This window comes from Sorex fumeus, unplaced genomic scaffold (assembly GCF_029834395.1).
Source record: "Sorex fumeus unplaced genomic scaffold, SorFum_2.1 ptg000087l, whole genome shotgun sequence".
NCBI classification, from domain to species: Eukaryota; Metazoa; Chordata; class Mammalia; order Eulipotyphla; family Soricidae; genus Sorex; species Sorex fumeus.
Genome location: NW_026606144.1, coordinates 4,886,341 through 4,911,895, shown reverse-complemented (window position 1 = coordinate 4,911,895; position 25,555 = coordinate 4,886,341).

Genomic DNA, 25,555 nt, shown 5'->3' with positions numbered 1-25,555 from the left:
TTGTGTACAGGAAAATGAGGAGCAGAGCAGGGAAAATTGGATAGCCTGTTGAACAGCAGACAGCGACTTTGAACTGGCCGCTGAAAATCAACATTGCCTTACTTGGATATTCACCAGTGGTGTAAAGGAATCCTGCCTGGAGTGGAGATTCGATGAATTCCTGATTTTGAGTGAATGAATGGAACATTCTGTAGTGGAGATTCCAATTACTTCTGAAGTCTGGGTTTTGTGGACAGGAAAATGAAGAGCTGACCAGGGTTGAGTGGAGTGTCAGTTGGACGGCACGCCTGCGAGTATGATCATGCCTCTGAAACCCAGCATTGGATTCCTGGACATCAGTAGTTGTGTAATGAAAGCCTGCCTGGATTTAGAGAATCGATGAATTCCAGATTGGAATTGAATCAATGGAACAGTCTGTAGTGGAGATTCCAATGAATTCTGATGTATTGTTTGTGTGGACATGAATAGAATAATCTGACCACTGTGCAGTGGATGGCCAGTTCAACAGCACATCTCCGAGTGAGAACATAACGCTGAAAATCAGCATTCAGTTACTTAGATATTCACCAGTCGTGTAACTAATGTCTGCCTGGAGTGGATATTATGAATTCCAGATCGACAGTTAATGAATGGAGCATTATTTAGTGGAGATTATAATGGTTTCTGAAGTCTAAGTTTTGTGGACAGGAAAATGTAGAGCTGACCAGGGTTGAGTGGATATTCAGTTGAACAGTACTACTGCTCGTGTGAACAGGCTGCTGAAAAGCCGCCTTGGGTTTCTTGTACATTCAACACTAGTGAAACGAAATCCGCGATGGAGTGGAGATTCGATGTATGCCAGATTGGGAGTGAATGAATGGAAAATTCTGTAGTGGAGATTCAATTGAATTTTGAGGTCTGGGTAGAGTGGACAGGAAAATGAAGAGCTGATCAGTTTGGAGAGGATAGCCAGTAGAATAGCACACCAGTGAGTGTGAACAGTCCGCGAAAAACCAGCATTGGGGTACTTGGATATTGAGCAGTGGTGTAACGAAACCTGCCTGGAGTGGAGTTTCGATGAATTCCAGATTGGGAGTTAATGAATGGAATATTCTGAAGTGGAGATTCTAATGGTTTCTGAAGTCTGGGTTATGTGGACAGGAAAAAGAAGAGCTGTCCAGGGTTGTGTGGACAGCCAGTTGAACAGCACGACTCTGAGTGTGAACATGCCTATGAAATCCAGCATTTGTTACTTGGACATTCACCAGTCGTGTAACGAAAGCCTGCCTGGAGTGGAGATTCGAAGAACTTCAGATTAACAGTGAGAGCGTGGAATATTCTGTAGTGCAGATTCAAATAATTTCGAAAGTACTGGTTGTGTGGACAGGGAATGGAAGAGCTGAGCATGTTGGAGTGCATAGCCAATTGAACAGCACGCCTGGTAGTGTGAAGCAGACGCAGGAAAACAGCATTATGTTTCTTGGTCATTCTCAAATGGTTCAACTAAAGCATGCCTGGAGTGGATATTCCATGAATTAGATATTGGCAGGGAATGAATGGAACATTCCGTAGGAAAATTTCCAATGATTTCTGAAGTCTGGGTTTTGTATACAGGAAAATGAAGTGCAGAGCAGGGAAAAGTGGATAGCCTGTTGAACAGCAGACAGCGACTTTGAACTGGCTACTGAAAATCTTCATTGCCTTACTTGGATATTCAACAGCGGTGTAAAGGAATCCTTCCTGGAGTGGAGATTCGATGAATTCCCGATTGGGAATGAATGAATGGAACATTCTGTAGTGGAGATTCCAATTACTTCTGTAGTCTGGGTTCTGTGGACAGGAAAATGAAGTGCTGACCAGGGTTCTGTGGATAGGCAGTTGGAAAGCATGCCTGCGAGTGCGATCATGCCTCTGAAATCCAGCATTGGATTCCTGGATATCATCAGTTGTGTAACGAAAGCTTGCCTGGATTTAGAGATTCTATGAATTCCAGATTGGAATTGAATCAATGGAACAGTCTGTAGTGGAGTTTCCAATGTATTCTGAAGTATGGTTTGTGTGGACAGGAAAAGAATAATCTGACCACTGTGTAGTGGATGGCCAGTTCAACAGCACATCTGCGAGTGAGAACAGAACGCTGAAAATCAGCATTCAGTTAATTAGATTTTCACAGTCGTGTAACTAAAGACTGCCTGAAGTAGAGATTCGATGAATTCCAGATCGGCAGTGAATGAATGGAACATTCTGTAGTGGAGATTATAATAGTTTCTGAAGAATAAGTTATGTGGAGAGGCAAATGTACAGCTGACCAGATTTGAGTGGTTAGTCAGTTGAGCAGCACTCCTCCGAGTGTGAACAGGCTGCTGAAAAGCAGCCTGGGGTTACTTGTATATTCAACACTGGTGAAACGAAATCCGGCCTGGAGTGGAGATTCGATGAATTCCAGATTGGGAGTGAATGAATGGAATATTCTGTAGAGGAGATCCATTGAATTTTGAAGTCTGGGTTGAGTGGACAGGAAAATGAAGAGCTGATCAGGTTGGAGAGTTTAGCCAGAAGAATAGGACACCAGCGAGTGTGAACAGGCCGCGAAAAACCAGCATTGGGGTACTTGGATATTGACCAGTGGTGTAACGAAATACTGCCTGGAGTGAAGATTCAATGAATTCCAGATTGGCAGTGAATGAATGGAACATTCTGTACAGAAGATTCCAATCATTTCTGAAGTCTAGGTTGTGGGGACAGGAAAATGAAGAGCTGACCAGGGTTCAGTGGATAGGCAGTTGAAGAGCACGCCTACGAGGGGGATCAGGACAATGACAACGACGAGTGTGTTACTTGGACATTCAACAGATGTGTAAAGGGAGCCTGCCTGGAGTGGAGATTCAGATGAATTCCAGATTTGCAGTGAATGAATGGAACGTTCTGTAGTGGAGATTCCAATTATTTCTGATATCCGATGTGTGTGGACAGGAAAATGAAGAGCAGACCAGGTTAGAATTGACAGCCAGTTCAACAGCAGGCCTGCGAGATTGAACATTCCTATGAAAACCAGCATTGGATTAATTAGACATTCACCAGTGGTATAACGAATGCGTTCATGGAGTGGAGGTTCTGATGAATTCCCGATTCGCAGTGAATGAATTGAACATTCTGTAGTGGATATTCCAATGATTTCTGTCGTGTGGGTTGTTTGGACAGAAAAAGAAAGACTTGACCACTGTGGAGTGTATATCCAGTTGAATAGCATGCATGCGAGTGTGAACAGTATGCTGAAAACCAGCAGTGTGTTTCTTGGACATTCACCAGTGGTGTAAAGAAAGCCTGCCTGGAGTGTAGGTTCCAAGAATTCCAAAAAGGCAGTGAATGAATGGAACATTCTCTAGTGGATATTCCAATGGTTTCTGAATTATACGTTGTATCGACAAGAAGCTGAAGACATTACCAGGTGGGTTTTGATAGCCAGTTGAAGACCAGGCCTGCGAATTTGAACAGGCTGCTGAAAACCACCATTGGGTTACTTGAATATTCACCAGTGGTGTAAAGTAATCCTGTCTGCAGTGTAGATTCGATGAATTCCAGATTGGCAGTGAATGAATGGAACATTCTGAAGTGGAGATTCTAATGGTTTCTGAAGTCTGGGTATTGTGAACAGGATAAAGAAGAGCTGACCAGGGTTGAGTGGACAGCCAGTTGAACAGCACAACTCTGAGTATGACCACGCCTATGAAAACCAACATTGGTTACTTGGACATTCACCAGTGGTGTAACGAAAGCTTTCCTGGAGTGGAGATTCGAAGAACTTCACATTAGCAGTGAAAGAGTGGAATATTCTGTAGTGGAGGTTCAAATGATTTCGAAAATCTGGGTTGTGTGGACAGGAAATGGATGAGCTGACCAGGTTGGAGTGGATAGCCCGTTGAACAGCACGCCTAGGTGTGTGAATAGGACACTGGAAAACAGCATTAGGTTACTTGGACATTCTCCAATGGTGCAACGAAAGCATGCCTGGAGTGGAGATTCCATGAATTCGATATTGGCAGGGAATGAATGGAACATTCCGTAGGAGAGATTCCAATGATTTCTGAAGTCTGGGTTTTGTGTACAGGAAAATGAAGAGCACAGCAGGGAAAATTGGATAGCCTGTTGAACAGGAGACTGTGACTTTGAATTGGCTGCTGAAAACCAACATTGCGTTACTTGGATATTCACCAGTGGGGTAAAGGAATCCTACCTGGAGTGGAGATTCGATGAATTCCCGATTGGGAGTGAATGAATAGAACATTCTCTAGTGGATATTCCAATTACTTCGGAAGTCAGGGTTTTGTGGACAGGAAAATGAAGAGCTGACCAAGGTTGAGTGGATAGGCAGTTGGACAGCACGCCTGCGAGTGTGATCATGGCTCTGAAATCCAGCATTGGATTCCTTGGACATCATCAGTGGTGTAATGAAAGCCTGCCTGGAGTTGGAGATTCGATGAATTCCAGATTGGCAGTGAATGAATGGAACATTCTGTAGTGGAGATCCCATTGAATTTTGAAGTCTGTGTTGAGTGGACAGGAAAGTGAAGAGATGATCAGCTTGGAGAGGTTAGCCAGAAGAATAGCACACCAGCGAGTGTGAACAGGCCGCGAAAATCCAGCATTAGGGTACTTGGATATTGACCAGTGGTGTAACAAAATCCTGCCTGGAGTGGAGATTCGATGAATTCCAGATTGGCAGTGAATGAATGGAACATTCTGTACAGGAGATTCCAATCATTTCTGAAGTCTAGGAAGTGGGGACATGAAAATGAAGAGCTGACCAGGGTTCAGTGGATAGGCAGTTGAACAGCAGGCCTCCGAGGGGGATCAGGACAATGAAAACGACCAGTGTGTTTCTTGGACATTCAACAGACGTGTAAAGAAAGCCTGCCTGGAGTGGAGATTCAGATGAATTCCAGATTCGCATTGAATGAATGGAACGTTCTGTAGTGGAGATTCCAATTATTTCTGAAATCCTATGTGTGTGGACAGAAAAATGAATAGCAGACCAGCTTAGAATTGATAGTCAGTTGAACCGCAGGCCTGCGAGATTGATCAATCCTCTGAAAACCAGCATTGGGTTACTTGGACATTCACCAGTGGTATAACGAATGCGTTCATGGTGTGGAGGTTTTGATGAATTCCAGATTCGCAGTGAATGAATTGAACATTGTATAGTGGATATTCCAATGATTTCTGTCGTGTGTGTTGTTTGGATATTAAAAGAAAGACTTGACCACTGTGGAGTGGATAGCCTGTTGAATAGCATGCATGCGAGTGTGAACAGTATGCTGAAAACCAGCAGTGTGTTACTTGGACATTCTCCAGTGTTCTAAAGAAAGCCTGCCTGGAGAGTAGGTTCCAAGAATTCCAAATAGGCAGTGAATGAATGGAACATTCTTAAGTGGAGATTCTAATGGTTTCTGAGATCTGGGTTATGTGGACAGGAAAAAGAAGAGCTGTCCAGGGTTGTGTGGACAGCCAGTTGAACAGCACGACTCTGAGTGTGAACATGCCTATGAAATCCAGCATTTGTTACTTGGACATTCACCAGTTGTGTAACGAAAGCTTGCCTGGAGTGGAGATTCAAAGAACTTCAGATTAACAGTGAGAGCGTGGAATATTCTGTAGTGCAGATTCAAATAATTTCGAAAGTCCTGGTTGTGTGGACAGGGAATGGAAGAGCTGAGCATGTTGGAGTGCATAGCCAATTGAACAGCACGCCTGGTAGTTTGTAGCAGACGCAGGAAAACAGCATTATGTTTCTTGGACATTCTCAAATGGTTCAACGAAAGCATGCCTGGAGTGGATATTCCATGAATTCGATATTGGCAGGGAATGAATGGAACATTCCGTAGGAAAACTTCCAATGATTTCTGAAGTCTGGGTTTTGTATACAGGAAAATGAAGTGCAGAGCAGGGAAAAGTGGATAGCCTGTTGAACAGCAGACAGCGACTTTGAACTGGCTACTGAAAATCTTCATTGCCTTACTTGGATATTCAACAGCGGTGTAAAGGAATCCTTCCTGGAGTGGAGATTCGATAAATTTCCGATTGGGAATGAATGAATGGAACATTCTGTAGTGGAGATTCCAATTACTTCTGTTGTCTGGGTTCTGTGGACAGGAAAATGAAGAGCTGACCAGGGTTGTGTGGATAGGCAGTTGGAAAGCACGCCTGCGAGTGCGATCATGCCTCTGAAATCCAGCATTGGATTCCTGGACATCATCAGTTGTGTAACGAAAGCCTGCCTGGATTTAGAGATTCGATGAATTCCAGATTGGAATTGAATCAATGGAACAGTCTGTAGTGGAGATTCCAATGTATTCTGAAGTATGGTTTGTGTGGACAGGAAAAGAATAATCTGACCACTGTGTAGTGGATGGCCAGTTCAACAGCACGTCTGCGAGTGAGAACAGAACGCTGAAAATCAGCATTCAGTTAATTAGATTTTCACAGTCGTGTAACTAAAGACTGCCTGAAGTAGAGATTCGATGAATTCCAGATCGGCAGTGAATGAATGGAACATTCTGTAGTGGAGATTATAATAGTTTCTGAAGAATAAGTTATGTGGAGAGGCAAATGTAGAGCTGACCAGATTTGAGTGGTTAGTCAGTTGAACAGCACTCCTCCGAGTGTGAACAGGCTGCTGAAAAGCAGCCTGGGGTTACTTGTATATTCAACACTGGTGAAACGAAATCCGGCCTGGAGTGGAGATTCGATGAATTCCAGATTGGGAGTGAATGAATGGAATATTCTGTAGAGGAGATCCCATTGAATTTTGAAGTCTGGGTTGAGTGGACAGGAAAATGAAGAGCTGATCAGGTTGGAGAGTTTAGCCAGAAGAATAGGACACCAGCGAGTGTGAACAGGCCGCAAAAAACCAGCATTAGGGTACTTGGATATTGACCAGTGGTGTAACGAAATACTGCCTGGAGTGAAGATTCAATGAATTCCAGATTGGCAGTGAATGAATGGAACATTCTGTACAGAAGATTCCAATCATTTCTGAAGTCTAGGTAGTGGGGACAGGAAAATGAAGAGCTGACCAGGGTTCAGTGGATAGGCAGTTGAAGACTACGCCTGCGAGGGGGATCAGGACAATGACAACGACGAGTGTGTTACTTGGACATTCAACAGAGGTGTAAAGAAAGCCTGCCTGGAGTGGAGATTCAGATGAATTCCAGATTCGCAGTGAATGAATGGAACGTTCTGTAGTGGAGATTCCAATTATTTCTGAAATCCGATGTGTGTGGACAGGAAAATGAAGAGCAGACCAGGTTAGAATTGACAGCCAGTTGAACTGCAGGCCTGCGAGATTGAACATTCCTATGAAAACCAGCATTGGATTAATTAGACATTCACCAGTGGTATAACGAATGCGTTCATGGAGTGGAGGTTCTGATGAATTACCGATTCGCAGTGAATGAATTGAACATTCTGTAGTGGATATTCCAATGATTTCTGTCGTGTGGGTTGTTTGGACAGAAAAAGAAAGACTTGACCACTGTGGAGTGTATAGCCAGTTGAATAGCATGCATGCGAGTGTGAACAGTATGTTGAAAACCAGCAGTGTGTTTCTTGGACATTCACCAGTGGTGTAAAGAAAGCCTGCCTGGAGTGTAGGTTCCAAGAATTCCAAAAAGGCAGTGAATGAATGGAACATTCTCTAGTGGAGATTCCAATGGTTTCTGAATTATACGTTGTATCGACAAGAAGCTGAAGACATTACCAGGTGGGTTTTGATAGCCAGTTGAAGACCAGGCCTGCGAATTTGAACAGGCTGCTGAAACCACCATTGGGTTACTTGAATATTCACCAGTGATGTAAAGTAAACCTGTCTGCAGTGCAGATTCGATGAATTCCAGATTGGCAGTGAATGAATGGAACATTCTGAAGTGGAGATTCTAATGGTTTCTGAAGTCTGCGTAATGTGATCTGGAAAAAGAAGAGCTGACCAGGTTTCAGTGGACAGCCAGTTGAACAGCACGACTCTGAGTGTGAACACGCCTATGAAAACCAGCATTGGTTACTTGGACATTCACCAGTGGTGCAACGAAAGCTTGCCTGGAGTGGAGATTCGAAGAACTTCAGATTAGCAGTGAATGAGTGGAATATTCTGTCGTGGAGATTCAAATGATTTCGAAAGTCTGGGTTGTGTGTACAGGAAATGGAAGAGCTGACCAGGTTGGAGTTGATCGCCCGTTGAACAGCACGCCTGGGAATGTGAAGCTGACGCTGGAAAACAGCATTAGGTTACTTGGACATTCTCCAATGGTGCAACGAAAGCATGCCTGGAGTGGAGATTCCATGAGTTCGATATTGGCATGGAATGAATGTAACATTCAGTAGGAAAGATTCCAATGATTTCTCAAGTCTGGTTTTGTGTACAGGAAAATTAACAGCAGAGCAGGGAAGAGTGGATAGCCTGTTGAACAGCAGACTGCGACTTTGAACTGGCTGCTGAAAACCAACATTGTGTTACTTGGATATTCACCATGGTGTCAAGGAATCCTGCCTGGATTGGAGATTCCATGTATTCCCGATTGGGAGTTAATGAATGGCACATTCTGTAGAGGAGATTCTAATTACTTTAGAAGTCTGGGTTTTGTGGACAGGAAAATGAAGAGCTGACCAGGGTTGAGTGGATAGGCCATTGGACAGCACGCCTGCGAGTGTGATCATGCCTCTGAAATCCAGCATTGGATTCCTTGGAGATCATCAGTGGTGTAACGAAAGGCTGCCTGGAGTTGGAGATTCATTGAATTCCAGATTGGAATTTAATCAATGGAACAGTCTGTAGTGTAGATTCCAATGAATTCTGAAGTATGGTTTGTGTGGAGAGGAATAGAATAATCTCACCACTGTGTAGTGGATTGCCAGCTCAACAGCAAGGCTGCGAGTGAGAACAGAACGCTGAAAATCAGCATTCAGTTCCTTAGATATTCAATAGTCGTGTAACTAAAGTCTGCCTGGAGTGGATATTCGATGAATTCCAGATCGGCTCTGAATGAATGGAACATTCTTTAGTGGAGATTATAATGGTTTCTGAAGTCTAAGTTATGTGGACAGGAAAATGTAGAGCTGACCAGGTTTTAGTGGATAGTCAGTTGAACAGCACTCCTGCGAGTGTGAAGAGGCCGCTGAAAAGCAGCCTTGAGTTACTAGTACATTCAACACTAGTGAAACGAAATCCGGCCTGGAGTGGAGATTCAATGAATTCCAAATTCGGAGTGAATGAATGGAACATTCTGTAGTGGATATCCCATTGAATTTTGAAGTCTTGTTTGAGTGGACAGGAAAATGAAGAGCTGATCAGGTTGGAGAGGTTAGCCAGAAGAATAGCACAACAGCGAGTGTGAACAGGCCGCGAAAAAGCAGCATTGGTGTACTTGGATATTGACCAGTGGTGTACCGAAATACTGAATGGAATGGAGATTAGATGAATTCCAGATTGGCAGTGAATGAATGGAACATTCTGTACAGGAGATTCCAATCATTTCTGAAGTCTAGGTAGTGGGGACAGGAAAATGAAGAGCTGAACAGGGTTCAGTGGATAGCCACCTGAACAGTAGACCTCCGAGGTGGATCAGGACAATGAAACGACCAGTGTGTTACTTGGACATTCAACAGAGGTGTAAAGAAAGCCTGCCTGGAGTGGAGATTCAGGTGAATTCCAGATTCGCTGTGAATGAATGGAACATTCTGTAGTGGAGATTATAATGGTTTCTGAAGTCTAAGTTATGTGGACAAGAAAATGAAGAGCTGATCAGGTTGGAGAGGATACCCAGTAGAATAGCACACCAGCGAGTGTGAACAGGCCGCGAAAAACCACCATTGGTGTACTTGGATATTGACCAGTGCTGTGCCGAAATACTGAATGGAATGGAGATTCGATGAATTCCAGATTGGCAGTGAATGACTGGAGCAATCTGTACAGGAGATTCCAATCAATTCTGAAGTCTAGGTTGTGGGGACAGGAAAATGTAGAGCTGACCAGTGTTCAGTGGATAGCCAATTGAACAGCACTTCTGCGAATGTGAACATACCGCTGAAAAGCAGCCTTGGATTTCATGTATATTCAACACTAGTGAAACGAAATCCAGCCTGGAGTGGAGATTCGATGAATTCCAGATTGGGATTGAATGAATGGAACATTCGGTAGTGGAGATTCCATTGAATTTTGAAGTCTGGTTTGAGTGGACAGGAAAATGGAGAGCTGATCAGGTTGGAGAGGATAGCTGGTAGAATAACACACTAGCGAGTGTGAACAGCCGCGAAAAAAACCAGCATTGGGGTACTTGGATATTGAGCAGCGGTGTAACGATATCCTGCCTGGAGTGGAGATTCGATGAATTCCAGATTGGCAGTGAGTGAATGGAACATTCTGAAGTGGACTTTCTAATGGTTTCTGAAGTCTGAGTTATGTGATCAGGAAAAAGAAGAGCTGTCCAGAGTTGAGTGGACAGCCAGTTGAACAGCGCGACTCCGATTGTGTACATGCCTATGAAAACCAGCATTGATTACTTGGACATTCAGCAGTGGTGTAACGAAAGCTTGCCTGGAGTGGAGATTCGAAAAACTTCAGATCAGCAGTGAAAAAGCGGAATGTTCTGTAGTGGAGATTCAAATGATTTCTATAGTCTGGGTTGTGTGGACAGGAAATGGAAGAGCTGACCAGGTTGGAGTGGAGAGCCCTTTGAACAGCACGCCTGGGACTGTGAAGCAGACGCTGGAGAACATCATTAGGTTACTTGGACATTCTCCAATGGTGCAATGAATGCATGCCTGGAGTGGAGATTCCATGAATTCGATATTGGCACGGAATGAATGGAACATTCTTTAGGAGAGATTCCAGTGATTTCTGTAGTCTGAGTTTTGTGTACAGGAAAAAGAAGAGCAGAGCAGGGAAGAGTGGATGGTCAGTTGAACAGCACTCCTGCGAGTGTGAACATGCTGCTGAAAACGAACATTTGGTTACTTGAATATTCAACAGTGGTGTAAAGGAATCCTGCCTGGAGTGGAGATTCGATGAATTCCCGATTGGGAGTGAATGAATGGAACATTCTGTAGTGGAGATTCCAATTACTTCTGAAGTCTGGGGTTTGTGGACAGGAAAATGAAGAGCCTACCAGGGTTGAGTGGATAGGCAGTTGGACAGCACGCCTGCGAGTGTGATCATGCCTCGGAAATCCAGCATTGGATTCCTGGACATCATCAGTGGTGTAACGAAAGCCTGCCTGGATTTAGAGATTCGATGAATTCCAGATTGTAATTGAATCAATAGAACAGTCTGTAGTGGAGATTCCAATGAATTTTGAAGTATGGTTTGTGTGGACAGGAAAAGAATAATCTGACCACTGTATAGTGGATTGCCAGTTCAAAAGCACGTCTGCGACTGAGAACAGAACGCTGAAAATCAGCATTCAGTTACTTAGATATTCACCAGTCTTTTAACTAATGTCTGCCTGGAGTGGAGATTCGATGAATTCCAGATCGGCTCTGAATGAATGGAACATTCTGTAGTGGAGATTATAATGTTTTCTGAAGTCTTAGTTATGTGGACAGGAAAATGTAGAGCTGACCAGGTTTGAGTGGATATTCAGTTGAACAGTACTACTGCGAGTGTGAACAGGCCTCCGAAAAGCAGAATTGGGTTTCTTGTACATTCAACACTAGTGAAACTAAATCCGGACTGGAGTGGAGAATCGATGAACTCCAGATCTGGAGTGAATGAATGGAACATTCTGTAGTGGAGATTCCAACGGTTTCTGAATTCTACGTTTAATGGACGAGAAACTGAAGAGCTTACCAGGTGGGATTTGATAGCCAATTGAAGACCAGGCCTGCCCAGTTGAACAGGCTGCTGAAAACCACCATTGGGTTACTTTAATATTCACCAGTGGAGTAAAATTCATGTCTGCCGTGGAGATTCGATGAATTCCAGATTGGCAGTGAATGAATCGAACATTCTGAAGTGGAGATTCTAATGGTTTCTGAAGTCTGTGTTATGTGAACAGGAAAAAGAAGAGGTGACCAGGGTTGAGTGGACAGCCAGTTGAACAGCACGACTCCGAGTGTGAACACGCCTATGAAAACCAGCATTGGTTACTTGGACATTCACCAGTGGTGTAACGAAAACTTGCCTGGAGTGGAGATTCGAAGAACTTCAGATTATCAATGAATGAGTAGAATATTCTGTAGTGGAGATTCAAATTATTTCGAAAGTCTTTGTTGGGTGGACAGGAAACGGAAGAGCTGACCAGGTTGTAGTGGATAGCCCGTCGAACAGCACGCATGGGAGAGTGAAGTGGACGCTGGAAAACAGCATTAGGTTACTTGGACATTCTCCAATGGTGCAACGAAAGCATGCCTGGAGTGGAGATTCCATGCATTCGGTATTGGCAGGGAATGAATCGAACATTCCGTAGGAGAGATTAAAATGATTTCTGAAGTCTGGGTTTTGTGTACAGGAAAATGAAGAGCAGAGCAGGGAAGTGTGGATAGCTTGTTGAACAGCAGACTGCGACTTTGAACTGGCTGCTGAAAACCAACATTGGCTTACTTTGATATTCAGCGGTGGTGTAAAGGAATCCTGCCTGGGTGGAGATTCGATGAATTCCCGATTGGGAGTGAAAGAATGGAACATTGTGTAGTGGAGATTACAATTACTTCTGAAGTCTGGGTTTTGTGGACAGGAAAATGAAGAGCTGACCAGGTTTCAGTGGATAGTCAGTTGAACAGTACTCCTGCGAGTGTGAACAGGTCGATGAAAAGCAGCCTTGGGTTACTTATACATTCAACACTAGTGAAACGAAATCCGGCCTGGAGTGGAGATTCGATGAGTTCCATATTGGGAGTGAATGAATGTTACATTCTGTAGTGGTGATTCTATTGAATTTTGAAGTCTGGGTTGAGTGGATAGGAAAATGAAGAGCTGATCAGGTTGGAGAGGATAGGCAGTAGAATAGCACACCAGCGAGGGTGAACAGGCCGCGAAAATCCCGCATTGGGGTACTTGGATATTGACCAGTGGTGTAACGAAATCCTGCGTGGAGTGGAGACTCGATGAATTCCAGATTGGCAGTGAATGAATGGAACATTCTGTACAGGAGATTCCAATCATTTCTGAAGTCTAGGTTGTTGAGACAGGAAAATGAAGAGCTGACCAGGGTTCACTGGATAGCCATTTGAATAGCACGCCTCCGAGGGGTATGAGGACAATGAAAACGAGCAGTGTGTTACTTGGACATTCTACAATGTTGTATCTAAAGCTTGCCTGGAGTGGAGATTCAGATGAATTCCAGATTCGCAGTGCATGAATGGAAGGTTCTATAGTGGAGATTCCAATTATTTCTGAAATCCGATGTGTTTGGACAGGAAAATGAAGAGCAGGCCAGGTTAGAATGGATAGGCAGTTGAACAGCAGGCCTGCGAGATTGAACAGTCCTCTGAAAACCAGCATTGGGTTACTTGGACATTCACCAGTGGTATAACGAATGCGTTCATAGAATGGAGATTCAGATGAATTCTCGATTCGCAGTGAATGAATTGAATATTCTGTAGTGGATATTCCAATGATTTCTGTCGTGTGGGTTGTTTGGACAGTAAAAGAAAGACTTGACCGGTGGGACGGGCACAGAAGCCCCACTCTGGGCAACAAAGCTGAATGGCTCCAATTCCAACAGGTACAGCCTGCCTCCAAGGGCCTGAGCCCCTCTCCGGGAATGCACACCTAGAACCAGCCCCTAGAAAGCCGGTTTTCAACCCCTGATCTGCGTGGGACGGGCACAGAGGCCCAGCTCTGGGCAACAAAGCTGAACGGCTCCAATTCCAAATAGGAGACGTTCCCAACTCCTCGCTCAGTGCCAGGGACTCTTTCCGGAGTTGCGACCGCTAACGCGGCCGCGAAATATTTTCCCACTACGTATGCCATAGGAACCATAAGCTACCTTCTTAGATGGAAACTTCTCTATTTTAGCTCAGCCACTAGAAACACAGTAGCCAATAACTCATAAGCCTATCTTAACTCACACTGCATATCAAGCAGAATAGTAACAGTGAACGTGAAGGACTAAACCACACCTCTCTCAATGGTAAAGCAACTCAAAAGCCCACCAAACTTTCATATTGAAGAGTCTAGCCCAAATGACACCAACAGTACTGTAGTGTTAGACAACCTCTCTGACAAGGAATTCAGAAGGGAGCTACTTAGGATGCTTAGGGAATTAAAAGAAACACTGGAAAGCAATGCCAATAGAAGACAAGAGGATCTCAGGGCAGAAATGAGGAAAATGCAATCAGAAATGTCAGACCTGAAAAATCTCGTAGGCGAATTGAATAGCTCAGAGGAAGGCCTCAGCAGCAGAGTAAGAGCGGCTGAGAACAGAATCAGTGAGCTCGGAGATGAAGTTCAGAGACTCTCCAGAAAAGAGCAGAAAATGGAAAAGAGACTCACAATTCGGGAACAGATGGCAAGAGAAGATCGTGTTGAAGCCAAGAGGGGTAACATAAGAATTATTGGAGTCCCAGAGGGACAGGAAGAAAACCTCGATGAAGAAAAAACTGGCAAAGACATCATTGCTACAACATTTCCAGAGGTGAAGAAAACTTGTGACCACAATCAGGAGGCCCGAAGGGTACCAGCTAAAAGAAATCCGAATAAAAATACCCCAAGACACATTGTGATCAAAATGACCAAAACCTTAGACAGAGACAAAATTCTGAAAGCAGCAAGATCGAAGAAAGAAATCTCTTACAAAGGAGCATCCTTAAAATTCACAGCTGATTTTTTCTAATGAAACCCTCATGGCCCGAAAACAGTGGTGGGACATAGTAAAAAAACTCAATGAAATAAATGCCTCCCCTAAAATACTTTTCCCAGCAAGACTCTCATTCATAATAGAAGGAACAACACACAGTTTCACAGACAAACAAGAGCTCAGGAACTTCATAGACTCAAAACCATGGTTACAAGAACAACTAAATGGGCTACTTTAAGGCAAGAAAGGCCCCTCAAATACACCAAATTTTAACAGAACAATGGGACAAAATACCATAACAATAATCTCGCTCAATGTCAATGGGCTAAACGCACCAATTAAAAGACATAGAGTGGCAGGATGGATTAGAAAATTGAACCCAACATTCTGCTGCCTGCATGAAACGCATCTCAGTAGTCAAAGCAAACACAGACTCAGAGTCAAAGGCTGGAAAACAATCCTAAAGGCAAACAGCTCCCATAAAAAAGCTAGGGTAGCCATCCTTATATCAGACCACATCGATTTCAGATTGAGGAAGTTCATAAGAGACAGTGAAGGCCATTTCTTATTGATCAAAGGATCTGTACAACAGGAAGAACTAACAATAATAAATGTATATGCACCTAATGAGAGACCAGCAAAGTACATAAAACAACTACTCATAGATTTGGAGAAAGACATCAATAGCAACACAATACTAGTGGGAGACTTCAACACTGCTTTGTCACCTCTTGATAGATCAACCAGAATCAAGCTTAGCAGGGACATACTTCATTTGAGGGAAACAATGGAAGAAAGGGACTTAGTAGATATATATAGGACACTTCATCCACAAAAAGCTGAATACACATTCTTCTCAAGCGTACATGGAACATTCTCCAAGATAGACTACATGCTGAACCACAAAACATGCCTCCATAAAATTAAGAAGGTAGAGATTGTATCAACAATCTTCTCAGACCATAATGCGCTGAAATTAGAAGTAAATCACACACAAAAACAGAAAACTAAATCAAACACCTGGAAATTAAACAGTGCACTATTGAACAACGAGTGGATTAGACAGAAAATCCAAGAGGAAATCAAAAGATTCCTAGAAACGAATGAAAATGAGAACACGAGTTACCAAAACTTATGGGACACAGCAAAGGCTGTGTTAAGAGGAAAGTTTATAGCTCTACAAGCATTCCTCAGGAAGGAGGAGCGAGCACACATAAGTAACCTAACCTCACAGCTTAAGAGCTTGGAGAGGGACCAAAAAAAGGAGCACAACCCGAACAGGAGAAAGGAAATAATAAAACTCAGAGCAGAGATTAACGAGATGGAAACCCAAAAAACAATCCGAAAGATCAATGAAACCAAAAGCTGGTTCTTTGAGAAAATTAACAAGATCTATAAGCCTTTAGCAAAACTCACAAAGAAAGGGAGGGAGAAAACCCTAATAAACCGAATCAGAAATGAAAAGGGGGTCATTACAACAGAAACCACAGAAATTCAGAGGATCCTCAGGGAGTACTTTGAGAAGCTTTATGCCACGGAACATCAAAACCTCGAGGAAGTGGATAAATTCCTAGACTCCTACAGACTCCCAAGGCTGAACCAAGAAGACCTGGAATACCTGAACAGACCTATCACCATCAAGGAAATTGAAATGGTAATAAAAAATCTCCCCAAGCACAAAAGTCCTGGCCCGGATGGATTCACTAGTGAATTCTTCCAAATCTTTAAAGAGGACTTACTCCCAATGCTCTTTAAGCTTTTCCACGAAATTGAAATATCAAAAACACTTCCGAACAGTTTCTACGAAGCAAATATCACACTGATACCAAAAGCAGACAGAGATACCACAAAGAAAGAGAATTACAGGCCGATATCCCTGATGAACACAGATGCAAAGATCCTCAACAAACTACTAGCAAATAGAATCCAACTACTCATCAAAAAGATCATACACCATGACCAAGTAGGATTCATCCCAGGGATGCAAGGATGGTTTAACATTCGGAAATCAATCTACGTAATCCACCATATCAACAAAAGAAAAGATAAAAAGCATATGATCATATCAATAGATGCAGAGAAAGCATTTGATAAGATCCAGCACCCCTTTATGATGAAAACCCTAGCCAAAATGGGTATAGAGGGGACCTTCCCCAACATAATTAAAAGCCATCTACCACAAGCCTACAGCAAGCATCATCCTCAATGGGGAAAAACTGAGAGCCTTCCCTCTAAGATCAGGGACGAGACAGGGATGCCCACTCTCTCCACTGCTGTTCAATATAGTACTGGAAGTACTTGCAATAGCGATTAGGCAGGAAAAAGATATTAAGGGCATTCAGGTAGGAAAGGAAGAAATCAAGCTCTCACTATTCGCAGATGATATGATACTCTACTTAGAGAACCCAATAACTTCCACCAAAAAACTCCTAGAAACAATAGACTCGTATAGTAAAGTTGCAGGTTATAAAATCAATACCCAAAAGTCCATGGCTTTCCTATACGCAAACAGTGAGAGAGAAGAAAGCAACATGAAAAAAAAATCCCGTTCACAATTGTGCCCCAGAAAATCAAGTACCTAGGAATCAGCTTAACTAAGGAAGTAAAGGACCTGTACAAAGAAAACTACAAAACGCTACTTCAGGAAATAAAAGAGGGCATGAGGAAATGGAAAGATATCCCCTGCTCATGGGTCGAGAGACATAACATTGTCAAAATGGCAATACTACCGAAAGCATTGTATAAATTCAATGCAATCCCTATAAGGATACCCATGACATTCTTCAAAGAAATGGAGCAAACACTCCTGAAATTTATATGGAACAATAAGCCCCCACGAATAGCTAAAGCAATTCTTGGGAAAAAGAAAATGGGAGGAATCAACCTCCCGAACTTCAAACTGTACTACAAAGCAGTAATAAGTAAAACAGCATGGTACTGGAACAAAGGCAGAACTGCAGACCAATGGAACAGGGTTGAATACACTGACATCTCCCCTCAATCATATGCTCATCTAAACTTTGATAAAGTTGCAAGTAATGTGAAGTGGAGTAAGGAAAGCCTCTTTAATAAATTGTGTTGGGATCACTGGATGGCTACATGCAAAACAATAGGCTCAGAACTCTGCCTAACACCATGTACAAAAGTAAGATCAAAATGGATTAAAGACCTCAACATCAGACCAGAAACCATAAGGTACATTGAAGATAAAGTTGGCAAAACCCTCCATGACATTGAAGCTAATGGTATCTTCAAAGATGCCACGCCACTGGCCGAGCAAGTGAAAACAGAGATAGATAAATGGGACTATCTTAAACTAAGAAGCTTCTGCACCTCCAAAGAAACAGTGACCAAAATACAAAGACAGTCTACAGAATGGGAAAGGATATTCACCGAATACACATCTGACAAGGGGTTGATATCCAGGACATACAAAATACTCGTTAAAGTCCACAAGAAGAAAACATCCAACCCCATCCAAAAATGGGGCAATGAAATGAACAGAAACTTTCTCAAAGAAGAAATCCGAATGGCAAAAAAGCACATGAGAAAATGCTCTACATCATTAATCATCAGGGAGATGCAGATCAAAACCACAATGAGATACCATCTCACACCTCAGAGACTGGCCCACATTCAAAATAACAAAAGCAACTGATGCTGGCGTGGATGTGGCGAGAAAGGGACACTCCTTCACTGTTGGTGGGAATGTCCACTGGTTCAGCCCTTCTGGAAAACAGTATGGACGATTCTCAAAAAATTAGAAATTGAGCTCCCATTTGACCCAGCAATACCACTCCTGGGAATATATCCCAGAGAGGTAAAAATGTATAGTCGAAGTGACATCTGCACTTGTTTGTTCATTGCAGCACTCTTTACAATAGCCAGAAACTGGAAGAAACCTGAATGCCCAAGAACAGATGACTGGTTAAAGAAACTTTGGTACATCTACACAATGGAGTACTATGTAGCTGTTAGAAAAGATGAAGTCATGAAATTTACATACAAGTGGTACAAAATGGAAAGTATCATGCTAAGCGAAATGAGTCAGAAAGAGAGGGATAGACATAGAAAGATTGCATTCATCTGGGGGATATAAAGTAACAAAGTATGAGATTAATATCCAAGAATAGCTGAGATCAGCACCAGGAGGATTACTCCATAACTTAGAGGCCAGCCGGGCATCCTAGAGGAAAGGGCAGTTCAGATAGAGAAGGGAGCACCAAATAAAGGATGTTTGGCGGATCCTCCCAGGAGGGGAGATGCATGTCGAAAGTAGCCTATGGACTGAAGAAGTTTGCCATTCAATGCCTCTTTTGCAGAACACAAAACCCAAAAGGAGAGAGAAAACACAGAGGATTGCCCTGCCGCAGAGACAGGAGGGATGGGGGGATGGGGGTGGGAGGGATATTATCCATGGTGGTGGAGAATGGGCACTGGTGGAGGGATGGGTATCTGATCATTGTATAATTGAAACCAAAGCACCAAAAATTGTAAATTACAACTGTGAAAAAAATAAAATAAAATAAAGGGGGAAAAATTCTGTATCCTTAAAAAATAAATAAATCAATAATTAGAGATCTGCTCTGGAAGATATAATAATTGAAGTTACCCAAATAACAGCAAGGAAAAAGAATTTTACAAAAAAGCAGAACCACAAATGCCTGAGGAACAATAACGCCAGCTGCCCCCCACGAGCGGCTCTCCGGCACGGCCACGGCCCCGGAGGCACAAGGACTTAGCACAGAGAACCAGCCGCTTGGAGCAGAAAAGCAGATGGACTTGTGTTGAACCACGCCACCAAGCCGGCCCGGAGGGGGAAGGGCGTTGACTGGCCCGTCCGCTCCTCTCTGGAAAGAAAGATGGCGGCCGTACGGGAGCCTTGTGGAAAGCAGGTTTGAGCCGGGCTCGGGGGAGCGGCGGGGACCTCATGGGAAGTGGGGCTTTGTGGGCCGTCCCCCACGCCCCACCGAGGTCGCCAGCTGCCCCCCACGAGCGGCTCTCCGGCACGGCCACGACTCCAGGGCACAGAAACCAATCTCTTAACTAGCTAACTTTTAATAGAAATTCTTCCAGGGCCAATAAGTAAAATATTCTATTCTTAACCAAGTTGTAGAAAGCAAATCATTTCACAATGCTGTTTCAGCATGTCTGATTGTGGGGGGTGGGTCCTAAACTCTAAACAATAATTGTGCATCTTCTATCGAAATAATCTATCTAGTCAAAGTAGATAGAGTATTAACTAGAACTCATCTGCCTCACAAGAATTGGGAGGGGTGGGAGGTGGGGGTCTATTGGGGTTCGGGGTTAAAAATGAGTATTGGTAAAGGGAAATGTGTTCGGTATCTACATGACTGAGACCTAAACCCGAAAGCTCTGTAACTTTTCCCACAGTGATTCAATAAATAAAAAAATTATAAAAAAAAATTCTGTGTCCTTAAAAAATAAATAAATAAATAATAAGCGATCTGCTCTAGAAGATATAATAATTGAAGTTACCCAAAGAACAGCAAGGAAAAAGAATTTTACAAAAAAGCAGAACCACAAATGCCTGAGGAACAATAACCAAAAAATGTAAAAATTATTTTCCTGCAGTCCTAAGATGAAAAATTTTAAAAAATCATGGACTATTAAAAAAAAAAGAAAGACTTGACCACTGTGGAGTGGATATCCAGTTGAATAGCATGCATACGAGTGCGAAGAGGATGCTGAAAACCAGCAATGTGATATTTGGACATTCACCAGTGGTGTAAAGGAAGCCTGCCTGGAGTGTAGGTTCCAAGAATTCCAAATAGGCAGTGAATGAATGGAACATTCTGTAGTGGAGAGTCTAATGGTTTCTGAATTCTACGTTGTATGGACAAGAAACTGAAGAGCTTCCCAGGTGGGATTTTATAACCAGTTGCAATGAAAGCATGACTGGATTGGAGATTCCATGAATTCGATTTTGGCAGGGAAAGAATGGAACATTCCGTAGGAGAGATTCCAATGATTTCTGAAGTCTGGGTTTTGTGTACAGGAAAATGAAGAGCAGAGCAGGGAAGAGTGGATAGTCTGTTGAACAGCAGACTGCAACTTTGAACTGGCTGCTGAAAACCAACATTGGCTTACATGGATATTCAACAGTGGTGTAAAGGAATCCTGCCTGGAGTGGAGATTCGATGAATTACCGTTTGGGAATGAATGAATGGAACATTCTGTAGTGGAGATTCCAATTACTTCTGAAGTTTGTGTTTTGTGGACAGAAAAATGAAGAGCTGACCAGGTTTGAGTGGATAGGCAGTTGGACAGCACTCCTGCGAGTGTGATCATGCCTCTGAAATCCAGCATTGGATTCCATGGACATCATCAGTGGTGTCACGAAAGCCTGCCAGGAGTTGGAGATTCGATGAATTCCAGATTGGTATTGAATCAATGGAACAGTCTGTAGTGGATATTCCAATGAATTCTGAAGGATGGTTTGTGTGTTCAGGAAAAGAATAATCTGACTTCTGTGTAGTAGATTGCCAGTTCAACAGCACGACTGCGAGCGAGAAGAGAACGCTGACAATCAGCATTCAGTTACTTAGATATTCACCAGTCGTGTAACTAAAGTCTGCCTGGAGTGGAGATTCGATGAATTCCAGATCGGCAGTGAATGTATGGAACATTATGTAGTGGAGATTATAATGGTTTCTGAAGTCTAAGTTACGTGGACAGGAAAATGAAGAGCTGACCAGGGTTGAGTGGATAGTCAGTTGAACAGCAGTCCTGCGAGTGTGAACAGGCCGCTGAAAAGCAGCCTTGGGTTACTTGTACATTCAACACTAGTGAAACGAAATCTGGCCTGGAGTGGAGATTCGATGAATTCCAGATTGGGAGTGAATTAATGGAACATTCTGTAGTGGAGATCCCATTGAATTTTGAAGTCTGGGTTGATTGCCCGGAAAATGAAGAGCTGATCAGGTTGGAGAGGATAGCCAGTAGAATAGCACACCAGTGAGTGTTAACAGGCCGCGAAAAACCTGCATTGGGGTACTTGGATATTGACCAGAGGTGTAACGAAATCCTGCCTGGAGTGGAGATTCGATGAATTCCAGATTGCAGTGAATGAACGGAATATTCTGAATTGGAGATTCTAATGGTTACTGAAGTCTGGGTTATGAGAACAGGAAAAAGAAGAGCTATTCAGTGTTGAGTGGACAGCCAGTTGAACAGCACGACTCCGAGTGTGAACATGCCTTTGAAAACCGGCATTGGTTACTTGGACATTCACCAGTGGTGTAACGAAAGCTTGCCTGGAGTGGAGATTCGAAGAACTTCACATTAGCAGTGAAAGAGTGTAATATTCTGTAGTGGAGATTCAAATGATTTCGAAAGTCTGGGTTGTGTGGACAGGAAATGGAAGAGCTGACCAGGTTGGAGTGGATAGCCCGTTGAACAGCACGCCTAGGTGTGTGAAGAGGACGCTGGTAAACAGCATTAGGTAACTTGGACATTCTCCAATGGTGCAAGGAAAGCATGCCTGGAGTGGAGATCTCATGAATTCGATATAGGCAGGGAATGAATGGAACATTTCGTAGGAAAAATTTCAATATTTTCTGAAGTCTGGGTTTTGTGTACAGGAAAATGAAGAGCAGAGCATGGAAGAGTGGATAGCATGTTGAACAGCAGACTGCGACTTTGAACTGGCTGCTGAAAACCAACATTGGGTTACTTGGATATTCACCAGTGTTGTAAAGGAAACCTGCCTAGTGTGGAGATTCGATGAATTCCTGATTGTGAGTGTATGAATGGAACATTCTGTAGTGGAGATTCCAATTACTTCTGAAGTCTGGGTTTTGTGGACAGGAAAATGAAGAGCTGAACAGGGTTGTGTGGATAGTCAGTTGGACAGCACGCCTGCGAGTGTGATCATGCCTCTGAAATCCAACATCGGATTCCTGGACATCATCAGTGGTGTAACGAAAGCCTGCCTGGTGTTGGAGATTCGATGAATTCCAGATTGGAATTGAATCAATGGAACAGTCTGTAGTGGAGATTCCATTGAATTCTGAAGTATGGTTTGTGTCGACAAGAAAAGAATAATCTGAACACTGAGCAGTGGATTGCCAGTTCAACAGCACGTCTGCGAGTGAGATCTGAATGCAGAAAATCAGCACTCAGTTACTAAGATATTCACCAGTCGTGTAACTAAATTCTGCTTGGAGTGGAGATTCGATGAATTCCAGATCGGCAGTGAATGAATGTCACATTCTGTAGTGGAGATTATAATGGTTTCTGAAGTCTAAGTTATGTGGAGAGGAAAATTTGAGCTGACCAAGGTTGAGTGGATAGTGAGTTGAACAGCACTCCTGAGACTGTTACCAGGCCGGTGAAAAGCAGCCTTGGGTTACTTCTACATTCATCACTAGTGAAAGGAAATCCGGCCTGTAATGGAGATTAGATGAATTCCAGATTGGCAGTGAATGAATGGAACATTCTGGACAGGAGATTCCAATCAATGCTGAAGTCTAGGTTGTGGGGACAGGAAAATTAAGAGCTGACCAGGGTTCAGTAGATAGCCAGGGGAACAGCACGCCTCCGAGGGGGATCAGCATTAGGTTATTTGGACATTCTCCAGTGGTGCAACCAAAGCATGCCTGGAGTAGAGATTCCATGAATTCGATATTGTCAGGGAAGGAAAGGAACATTCTGTAGGAGAGATTCCAATGATTTCTGAAGTCTGGGTTTTGAGTACAGGAAAATGAGGAGCAGAGCAGGGAAGAGTGGATAGTCTGTTGAACATCAGACTGCAACTTTGAACTGGCTGCTGAAAACTAACATTGGCTTAAATGAATATTCACCAGTGGTGTAAAGGAATCCTGCCTGGAGTGGAGATTCGATGAATTCCCGATTGGGAGTGAAAGAATGGAACATTCTGTAGTGGAGATTCCAATTACTTCTGAAGTCTGGGTTTTGCGGACAGGAAAATGAAGAGCTGACCAGGGTTGAGTGGATAGGCAGTTGGACAGCACGCCTGCGAGTGTGATCATGCCTCTGAAATCCAGCATTGGATTCCTTGGACATCATCAATGGTGTAACGAAAGCCTGCCTGGAGTTGGAGATTCGATGAATTCAAGATTGGAACTGAATCAATGGAACATTCTGTAGTGGAGATTCCAATGAATTCTGAAGTATGTTTTGTGTGGACGGGAAAAGAATAATCTGACCACTGTGTAGTGGATTGCCAGTTCAACAACACTTCTGCGAGTGAGAACAGAACGCTGAAAATCAGCATTCAGTTACTTAGATATTCACCAATCGTGTAACTAAAATCTGCCTGGAGTGGAGATTCGATGAATTAGAGATCAGCAGTGAATGAATGGAACATTCTGTAGTGGAGATTATAATGGATTCTGAAGTCTAAGTTACGTGGACAGGAAAATGAAGAGCTGACCAGGGTTGAGTGGATAGTCAGTTGAACAGCAGTCCTGCGAGTGTGAACAGGCCGCTGAAAAGCAGCCTTGCGTTACTTGTACATTGAACACTAGTGAAACGAAATCCGGCCTGGAGTGGAGATTCGATGAATTCCAGAATGGGAGTGAATGAATGGAACATTCTGTAGTGGAGATCCCATTGAATTTTGAAGTCTGGGTTGAGTGGACAGGAAAATGAAGAGCTAATCAGGTTGGAGAGGATAGCCAGTAGAATAGCACACCAGCGAGTGTGAACAGGCCGCCAAAAACCCGCATTGGGATACTTGGATATTTACGAGTGGTGTAACTAAATCCTGCCTGGAGTGGAGATTCGATGAATTCCAGATTGGCAGTGAATGAATAGAACATTCTGTACAGTAGATTCCAATCATTTCTGAAGTCTAGGTTGTGGGGACAGGAAAATGAAGAGCTGACCAGGGTTCAGTGGATAGCCAGTTGAACAGCTCGCCTCCCAGGGGGATCAGGACAATGAAAACGAGCAGTGTGTTACTTGGACATTCAACAGTAGTGTAACGAAAGCCTGCCTGGAGTGGAGATTCAGATGAATTCCACATTCGCTGTGAATGAATGGAACGTTCTGTAATGGAGGTTCCAATAATTTCTGAAATCCGATGTGTGTGGACAGGAAAATGAAAAGCAGACCAGGTTAGAATGGATAGCCAGTTGAACAGCAGGCCTGCGAGATTGAACAGTCTTCTGAAACCCATAATTTGGTTACTTGGACATTCACCAGTGGTATAACGAATGCGTTCATGGAGTGGAGGTTCAAATGAATTACCGATTCGTAGTGAATGAATTGAACAATCTGTAGTGCATATTCCAATGATTTCTGTCATGTGGGTTTTTTGGACAGTAAAATAAAGACTTGACCACTGTGCAGTGGACAGCCAGTACAATAGCATGCATGCGAGTGTGACCAGTATGCTGAAAACCATCAATGTGTTACTTGGACATTCACTAGTGGTGTAAAGAAAGCCTGCCAGGAGTGTAGGTTCCAAGAATTCCAAATAGGCAGTGAATGAATGGAACTTTCTGTAGTGAAGATTGCCCTGGTTTCTGAATTCTACGTTGTATGGACAAGAAACTGAAGAGCTTCCCAGGTGGTATTTGATAGCCAGTTGAAAACCAGGCCAGCGAATATGAACAGGGTGCTGAAAACCACCAGTGGGCTACTTGAATATTGACCAGTGGTGTAAAGAAGTCCTGTTTGCAGTGGAGATTCGATGAATTCAAGATTGGCAGTTAATGAGTGGAACATTCTGAAGTGGAGATTCTAATGGTTTCTGAAATCTGGGTTATGGGGACAGGAAAAAGAAGAGCTGACCAAGGATG